Source organism: Sphaerodactylus townsendi, linkage group LG03 (genome assembly GCF_021028975.2).
Source record: "Sphaerodactylus townsendi isolate TG3544 linkage group LG03, MPM_Stown_v2.3, whole genome shotgun sequence".
NCBI lineage: Eukaryota > Metazoa > Chordata > Lepidosauria > Squamata > Sphaerodactylidae > Sphaerodactylus > Sphaerodactylus townsendi.
This window is the reverse complement of record NC_059427.1, coordinates 166,352,663-166,362,593: the sequence shown is the minus strand read 5'-3', so window position 1 is coordinate 166,362,593 and position 9,931 is coordinate 166,352,663. Positions and strand designations below refer to the sequence as shown.

At 44.0% G+C, this 9,931-nt stretch overlaps 1 long non-coding RNA gene across 1 annotated transcript in view; it reads right to left on the bottom strand.

Moving 5' to 3' along the window:
• Positions 1–1,070: 1,070 nt before the first annotated feature.
• Positions 1,071–9,931, bottom strand: part of LOC125429992 — a 78,220-nt gene continuing 69,359 nt past the window's right edge. Inside the window, exon 2 of the long non-coding RNA XR_007244078.1 lies at positions 1,071–2,244. This is a non-coding gene — a long non-coding RNA (uncharacterized LOC125429992). The remainder of the gene's footprint in view (positions 2,245–9,931) is intronic.

Below are 9,931 nucleotides of genomic sequence, written 5' to 3'. Positions count from 1 at the left end.
GAGGGGCCAGGAACCACCAGTAAATTGTGGGGACATATGGGGTAACATGGTCCCGAAGATACAAGGGTCCCAGGCTGCGTAAGGCCTTAAAGGTCAGCACCCATACCTTGAAGATGATTCGGAACTCAACTGGGAGCCAACGATCCTCTGAAGATGCCAGCCACAGATGCAGGCGAAACGTCAGGAGAGAATGCTGCTAGAACACGGCCATACAGCCCGGAAACCACACAGCACCCCAATTTTTTCCTATTATTTGTCTCCCACTGTTCAGCACAGCTGAAGCAGGAAGGGTCTGCCCCCAGCAGGAACTTGGGAAGACTACTATAAAGGCATTCTAATACTAGTTTTGTTCCTATTCTCAAGTCCCTGTTAAATTAAGATATTTGTTCCTTACTTTTGTCTCCAAAAAAGACCCAAAGTGGCCAATAACATTGTTATCCCGACTCCATTTTATCCTCACAACAACATCCCTGTGAGGTAGGTTAAGCTGAGAGTGACTGGGCGCAAGGTCATCCAGCAAGCTAACACTGCAGTAGAGATTTGAACCTGGGTCTCCCTGATCCTCATCAAGCAACCTGATCACTCCACAATACCTGGCCACAGAGCTGCCCCTGGCTGACCCCTTACTGTATTCTCTGGGCATTGGTGCCATTGGTGCCACTTGGAGGGAAGGGCACGCAACTGGGCAACGGGGGGGGGGGGTTAGCCTACTCTGCATGAAGGTCTTATCACCGGGCTTCAGTAGGAGGGCCTTGTAAAGCATGGAGCCATCACAGTGAACATGATACACATATAGTTACATAGTTGTTGTGGGGTCAAAACACCTCGTTCCAACAAGGGAGGTTGCAAAATAGCTCCTCTTTTATTTTCCCAGGCAGGTTTGCAAGGAAATCTGGATTTTAAATCCCTGCTCTGCTATGAAACTCGCTGACCTGGCCACGGGCAGTTCCTGTCTCTCAGCCTACCCAACCTCAGAGGGCTGTTGTGGGGATAAAGTAGGATCGTCTCACGGATGTTACCCATGGAGGAGCAGCGGGTTACAAGTGCAATGAACAAAACAGGCAAGCAAATAAATAAATAACGTTTATTGAAAATAAAAAGGACAGCTATTTTTGGCTCGCTGTTATTCCAACCCATTTGGCGCTCGGCAAATGCCGGAGATAATTTCTTGTCACGGTTAGGAGGGGATTTCATATGAACCTTCTCCCTTAATTAATAACTTCGGAGTCCCTGTTCTGGATGCCTGGTCTTTAGAGTGCTGATGCAGTATAGGGTCCTCTCTGTGGTGGCACCCTGTCTTTGGAATGCCCTCCCCACAAAGCCTGTGATAATGGATCTTGGGTTTTTGCTATTGCATTGATTTGTGCATCCTACGGCCCCTTCTGCACATGCAGAATAATACACTTTCAGTCAACTTTCACAATTGTTTGCAAGTGGATTTTGCTATTTCACACAGTAAAATCCAACTACAAAGTGCGTTGAAAGTGGATTGAAAGTGCATTATTCTGCATGTGCAGAAGGGGCCTTTATTAGGAACCACCATGCTAAGTACATTTGGACTGGTGGGTTACCTGTAAAGGTTGGGAATCACTGCCCCAGAAGACCCAGGAAAAGATTGCAAAAAGCTCTGCAGTGGGCATTTTATTTCCCCAAACCCTTGATTTTGTAGAATTTTACTCTGTGCTGCGTAGCGGACAGCTTCATTTCTGGTGCTCTTCTTTGTTCATATTCTGTTTGATTATTTATTTATTTAGACCATATTCTATGCTGCCTCTCCAGATTTCTGCTTTTTAAAATCCTCTTTCTAGGACAGGACAAAACTTGGCAATGTGCAGGGGTGGGGGTGATAGGTTGGGCTATTTTTCATTACTCAGAAGTAGCCATTATTGAAATAAAGGTGAGTGCCCCCCTAAAGCCATCAAACTGTATTATTGGTTGTTCCCAAGGGATGAAATCACATCCATATTTGACTGCATCCTTTGGTTTACGCATGTGTTCAGCCGTAGTTAGAAGGTTAAATCAGGAACCAGGAAGGGCTCAGTTAATATTGTTGCATCCATGTGCTCGTTGGAACTAAGAAATGAAGGACTTGAAAACTGCATTCTTTCATGGAAGGACACTTAAAGTGTAACATGAGTGTAGCAGCACATGTGTAGCATGGTCTCCATTGTGGGTAGGTGACTTGTAATAGTTGGCATCAGGTCCTGGATCGTTTATCAAGAAGTGCTTCACAGAAATAGAGCCCTGTGGATCAATAAAAAGACAGAAGTGATTAGATTCCACAAGTCTAAAAAAAGCATGCTTTTCAAGATTTCCTGGTACATAAAAATTACAGAACCAGATTTGGAAACAGTGGCGTACCTAGGCAAACTGGCGCCCTGGGCAAAACCTGATGCCCTGAAACCCCCGCCCCCCCCATGGATGGAGAAGCCCAGCCGCGGCACTCACCCTTCCTGGACGGCCCCAGCAGCCCAAGTTCACCAGAGGTGGAGCTCCCCATCCTCCTGCTCTGCCTCTGGTGGCTTGTAGGCCACTGTACAGAGTGGGTGGGGCTTAGCCAGAGTGGGCGGGGCTTAGAAATCAGATGCCCCCACATGACAAAAATTTCTGCGCCTTGGGCAACTGCCCACTTTGCCCACTGGGCGGTATGCCACTGTTTGGAAATGACATGTTATGAGTACCTTATAAGTAAGGCTAGGCATAATGTGAGTGCAGAAACAGAACTGGATACCAAATTCAACTTTAAAAAAAAAAAAGAGATCAAGCTTCTAACCCTCAAGGTTGAAATGATGCTAGGAATATCTGAACAGCGCCTGGTGAAACCTCAGAAGCCGGATGAGCTGAATATGAATTTCAATGGGTAAAAGAGAGGCTTTAGAACACAGAATAGCTCTTTAAACGTCCCCGTGACTAGCAGAAGCCAAACAAAATTACACAAAATCAACACAAATCGGCGAATTGGTTTCACTTCTGTGTGATCAGCCCAGGTGATAAATCCAGCTTTTCTTGGCCCAGTAACAGGATTTCCTTGCCAGAGAATGCTTATTTTATTTCCCCCTTAAGGCAGATTATATACAGCTTTGCTCATGGGAAAACATCCTATTATAAAATCTCAAACCCTCAGTTTAGGGGTTGTAAAAACTAGGTGTAAACTGATGGGCAATAACTTTGAGAACATACATGGGCTTCTGAAACGTAACCATGAATCCATGGATGCAGGTTAGAGCTACTCAAATGGGGGACGCCACTTCACATGTGCATCAGAGCCCATACATACAGGATTATTAATTGCTTAATAATAAATAGTAATAATTGACATTGCTTTTGGCAAAGGGAGGTCATAAAGTCACCCACATTATACTCTCAAAACAGCTGTCAAAACCTCTCTTCAAATCCCAACACTGACAAACAAAGCAAGGCAGCAGTACTGCAGAACTGTATGTTCGACAAGTCTTTTTTAAAAAAATACCCAAGAAGTACAACTACCTAGAAACTTAATACTCGCTTTCCAGACTTCAAGAGAACGTTCCATGCCTTATTTTTTTAAAATTAAATTTTATTAGATTTCTACCCAGCCCTTTCCCAGGACGAGCTGGGCTCAGGGCGGCTAACAACAAACAATATTGTAATATACAACAATATTGTAATCATAGGCCCCAATGCTGTGTGGACGGAGCTCAGCCAGCCATGGCCGTGTTCTAGCAAGCATTCTTTCCTGACCGTTGGCTACCATACCATGGTGGCTGGCATCTTCAGAGGACTCCATCTGAAGGAATGCCAGCCACAGGCTCTGATGCGATCGAGGCATCACTAACTGCTAAGAACCTCTGTTTCCAGCAACGAGAATGTTGCTACAACACTCAAAATGCCCGAAGCCACACAGCACTCAAGGGATTCCGCCGCGAAAACCTCTCGACAATACATTTGTGTAATATTGTAATAGACAATGCCTTTAATGGCCAATGTAAAGTGCTAAGAGGGATGGAGTATGTGCACGATGACAAACTCTCCACCAATGAGGAGCCCAGGACTCACGCCTTATTGAGGAGGGTTCACGTTAATCGAGGGCATGTCCATCCCAGCTGCCCCAGGTCAGCGGCGCCTTGGTGCTGCTGCTGCAAGATGGCACCAGCCCTGTCACCCTCCCCACCACCCCAGCGATCCCTCCCGAGTTTCCCCTGCCCTGGAGCAGCAGTGCTTTGGGGCTGCTGCTCTGGGGCACCTTCCTTATGAGGAGAGGCTGCAGCGTTTGGGACTCTTTCGTTTGGAGAGGAGAGGCATTTGAAGGGGGGATATGAATTGAAGTCTATAAAATTATGCATGGGGGGTGAGAAAATGTTGACGGAGAGAAAATGTTTCTCTCTTTCTCACAATACTAGAGACCAGTAGGGGGCATTCATTGAAAATGCTGGGGGGAAGAATTTGAGGACTGTGCAATAAAAGGGAAACACTTCTTCACGCCAATGTGTGATTGGTGTTTTGGAATCTGCTGCCACAGGAGGGTGGTGATGGCCACTAACCTAGAATAGCTTTCTAAAGGGGGCTTGGACAGATTTTATGGAGAGAGAAGTCGATTTATGGCTTCCACCAATCTTTGAGAATCCTCTTTGATCTGAGAATTACAGTGCCTTGGCTGGACAGACCAAGGTGGCAGGAGCAACAGCCACCGAGAGGCCATTGCTTTCACATCCTGCATGTGAGGCTCCCAAAGGCACCTGGTGGGCCACTCTTGGCCAGTAGCAGAGAGCTGTGGACTAAGATGGACTCTGGTCACAGTCCAGCTGAGAAGCTTGTTCTTATGTTCTTATAGGAGCCCCTGCATCACCCCTCCCCCCCACCCCCAGTGAGTCCTCCCTACAAGCCACTCCCCTCCCCTACCTGCCCCTCACCCCCAACCCTATCTAGCGCCTGCTGTGTTTGTTACTCTACAGGCGGGCTTTACTGCTATTAACCAATAAATAGAAAGCATACCATGTCAATACATACATAGAAAATAATGTAAAATCTTTTAAAGATTCAGAAATGAAGGCTAAAATGGTTGCTCTAACATTTATGTCAAGTTAAAAGGCAGGAGGAATCATTTAGCATTAGGATTTTGATACTGTCTGGGTGCAAGGATCCTAACAGAAGAAGAAAAGGTCAAAGTGGCTTCAGGAAAGTAGTCAAGACAGGATAGACCTTCCAATATTTAAGAGAACTATAGGTTCATTTCTTTGTCCTGGGGATGCAAAGTATGTCTTAGGAAAATGGAGAAGATCATATGTAAGAGCAAGAAAGAGTCAGTTACTAGGAAATGTATGTCATAAGATAAGCGAGAAGCTACTCAGGGTTCTTTACTTTCCACTCAAAGCCGAGTCTACCGTCCTGTTGAGTTACGCAATTAACATGCACTGACACTTAAAAGGTTAGCTCGATTTAAACACCAAGTCAATTTATTTAGACTTGTTTTTTTCAGTATATCACAGAGCCTGCTCGGTTTTACATTGTGTGTTTTTTTTAACTGCCCCATGGTAGAGTACTTTACTTTAATTGTTGCCATGAAATAAGATGGTGGAATGATTTGAGCTAAAAAAGAGCAACAACAGTTGGCTCTAAGGGTTTTGATTGGACACTAGAGCGTTTGGGTGATGCCACAGGTGCTAGCCAATCAGCACCTAAGATGCAGCTAATCTGCAAGCTAATTCACACACTCTCCCTCCATCTGCAAGTAGCTGTATCTCAACCTTTAGGGAAGATTTATGGGAGGAATATGGGGGAAACGCATCCATGGATTTTACATGTTATGAGATGTCTTTACCTTTCAGAATATTACAGGAATAGCGAGAAGAAGATATGGATTTGTTGGAAGAAAAGCCTTTACAACACCAATATCCCTTCATGTTAAGTTTGCTTTTCATTAGCCTGAATGGACGCCAGCATCACCTTCTGCTGCCTTCTCAGAAGATGTAAGAAAATCCCATTTAAGAGACAAGACTCTGAAAGCTCCTTGTTCTGCCAGAAGGAGACAGAAACTGTTTGACGTGCCCTTTTGCCCTGTTTGCCTTCATACATGTACCGTTTGGAAAATTTTAATTCATTCTCTGGTAAATGCATATAGCACCTCATCCGATGAGAAAATTGCACTCTATTAGCTGATTTTAACCCAACTGTTACGAATACAGTAGCTACATTTCTTGCCTTAGCTATAACATTAAGAGAACAATATGATACACAGCAACAGTCATTTTAAAAAGCCAAAGATGCACCCAGGGGCGGACTGCGATTCTTCTTTGACTTTGGGGAGCGGCACCCGAAAATGAATACTCACTTTTGAAAGCCTCCGTCTGCCGACAATCACAGCTGAACATTGCAAGAACAATAAGGATTTTTAGGGGCATTATGACTGGGTTAGTAAAACACAGCTGCCCCTGAAAGTCCCTCATTTTTCTTGCTGCCTCTCGATGCTCTCTCCGGCGTAACCCTATAGGAGAAGCTAAAAAAGCAATCAGTTTTACTAAGAAGAATGCACAGCCACTTTGCCAGGCTGCCTTCAGGATTCAGCAACAAGATGTGACAGAAAACCTGGCAAGACCAGCTCGGGTCTGCAGCCCAAACATTTTTTTTTGGGGGGGGGGAGGGGGGATGTGTCCAGTGGTGGTCAGCCCATTGTTATTTATTTTCTTTATTATTAATTTATTTGTGCTTTATTCTTTATTTACCCATTTTGTCCTTGAGACTCAAGGTGTACAGACGGTATAAAGCGATGTAATGGAATAGCATGAGGGATCTAATAAGCAAGGCAATAAAGCTAGGATTACAAAAATGAGAAAAGTCCAAACAAAGTTCCAAACATCCAATGTCACTCCCCTGCCCCCAGCTTTTTGAAATGAGGACACTTCAGCTCTGCAAACTGCTAATTCTGTTCCAGCCAATTGCACAGAGAACTCACATTTGGAAGATTTATGGGAGGATTCCCATCCTTTTCCCCTCAGCTCCGTCTTTTTTTTACAATAGAGAATTTACACTTGGAGGGGAATAACTCTTGATGGAACTTTGGAAGCCCAAGTGCATGATTGAGAGTGTGGCCCCAGACCCTTTTTGCTCCACTGTGGATATGGGCCTTAGAACAGTCTTAACAGAAAGAGATTGAACTACGACTGCAGGACTGTATTAACCCATGGCTGGACCCCCTAGGTCAGTGGTGGCGAACCTATGGCACAGGTGCCAGAGGTGGCACTCAAGGAGGAGCCCTCTTTGGGCAGCCTTGGGGTGCGCCCACCTCCCCACAAATCTAAGCTGGCCTGGGCTGGGCTCCAGTGTGTATTAAACCTAAGACCTAGTTTTGGGAAGCAATGTAGGTAACCCTGTCCAAGTGCTGTTAAACCCCACTAATTTTCATCACGAAGAACTGAAAAAGCATGATCCTTTACACCTAGATTAGCTCAGTTGCTGGCAATGGGGCTTGCTTCTAGATACTCCCTGGGGTCATGATTCACCCGTTGGAAGAGCTGCACAGTTGCTTCAAGCAAAACCACCGACTACCAACTTACTCCCAAGTAGCATGCGTCTTGGAGCCAACTGTTTTTTCTAAACTAAAATCTGATATTCAGGTTAAATTGCATGTTGGCACTTTGTATTAAATAGAAGTGGGTTTTGGAGTTTTGCAATTTGGGCACTCGATCTTGAAAAGGTTATGTCACTGCCCTAGGTTTTGGTACTGGGGCCCCCTCCCACGACACTTCAGTGTTCAGCTCCACTACCCAGCTGACAGGCTGACCCACGGTATATTAGGTACTACGTGTTTCCCGAAAATAAGACGGTATCTTATATTAATTTTTTGCTCCCAAGATGCGCTATGTCTTATTTTCAGGGGTATCTTATTCTGTGTTCTGTTGGTTGGGCGTGCTTCCAGAGCAAAAAACTTTGCTTTCGTCTTCCTTTTGGGATGCCTTATATTTTGCACTCAGCAAAACCTCTACTCACGATCTTATTTTCTGGGGATGTCTTATATTCAGGGAAACAGGGTAGAATGCAGTGCACAGTCCTATACCCCTTTTGAGGGTCTTCAGAAGAATTTTATTCACAATTTTACTCACATGTGATCAAGGTAACAACTAGACCAGGGGTAGGGAACCTGCGGCTCTCCAGATGTTCAGGAACTACAATTCCCATCAGCCCCTACCAGCATGGCCAATTGGCCATGCTGACCAAGCTTGATAGGGTGCCCTAGGCTGGAAGCTGTTCTGTATTGCTCATGGAAATGTAATAAGGGGGAGGTGGCATTTATTTATTTATTTATTTATTTATTTATTTATTTATTTTATTCCATTTATACCCCGCTGTACACCGAAGTCCCAGGGCGGCTTCCTTAATGCGGTTAAAAGCCCCATTGAAACATACAGTCCTAAAAAACATAAAACATAATGCCACTGACTTGTTGTCTCCCTCTCTCTCCCCTTCCTCTATGCTATACATAGAAATATATCACTGCCCCTGCTCCTTATTTAACTTATCTGGATAACAAAGATCTAAGGAGAGCTTTTACTCTTGCAAGAAGTGCACATTTACCTTCTGCTGTCTGGGAAGGGAAATATCAAAAGATACCTTACGCTGCAAGGTTATGTTCTTGCTCTCCGAAGTCTGTAGAAACTATAGAGCATATGTTATTAAAGTGTCCCCTTTATGAGGAGGCAAGGAAAAAATGCCTGTCACATCTACTACACAAGATGACCTATTGTTCTGATAAAGTTTGTTGTGAAAAACTATTACAAGATAAGAATATTACTAAATGGGTAGCAAAATTCTGTCTATTCATTATGAAAAAGAAAAAAATGATCTGAATATGGTATCCCCCTTCGATATTTTTGTTTTGTTTAGTATTTTTATGCGGTTTGGTGTGATTACAAAGTAGAATGACATATAGATGGATAGTGCTGGAATACGGGAGAGAGATCTGCATTCTTGTTTCGTTGTAGATATTTTGGAGATTTGTCATATATCTGGTCATTGACTGTAAATAAAGTCTTCTTCTTCTTCTTCTTCTTCTTCTTCTTCTTCTTCTTCTTCTTCTTCTTCTTCTTCTTCTTCTTCTTCTTCTTCTTCTTCTTCTTCTCTCTCTCCCCCATTGACTCAAAGCAAATCTCAACTGATTACAAGTATGCATAGGAACTTCTCAGGTTTTTTTTTACATAACTTATATACATCTATAAAGTTGTACTTGACTGCGTGGTCAGCATATGGCTTAAACTACGGGGCTGGTAATAGTGCCTCAATAAAGAAAGAAAATGACATACCCCTAGGCAGTGGTGGTGAACCTTTGGCACTCCAGATGTTATGGACTACAATTCCCATCAGCCCCTGCCAGCATGGCCAATTGGCCATGCTGGCAGGGGCTGATCCATAACTTCTGGAAGTCTCAGGTCACTCCCTACCTGGCTCCGGCTTCAGCCCAGTCTGCTTTATGGATAATACAGCCCTTTATGACTTCCAAGAACACAACTGCTCTGAACTGAACAGAGAAACTTCAAGCTGAGAAAGTGAGCATATTCCGTGCCTATTGATGGGATCAATTCAGACAGTTTGGGATCGGTGTTGAACTATGATTTAACTCAGAGCTACTTTGGTTGTGCACTTTTCCTGACCCAAAGGTATTAATGATTGGTCTCAATCGCTTTCCCCTCCTAATGCATGTACATCGTTTTAATGTGTAACTTGGGTAAATGCTGACTTGTGGATTCCAAACTGGGATAAAAGGTAATGAGAAAGTGAGCATTCTCCTTCTCTGTAACAAATTATGTGGGCTGTTGTTTTTAACATCGGGCGCGTGATTATCTTTCTAACGAATAAATATTTTGAGCCCTCTCCCTGCTTAGCTAAAACCGTGTCCTGATAATAATTTTACAGATCTTATTTTGACTCAGTTCCATCCACACAAACTAAAGTCAGCTGTATA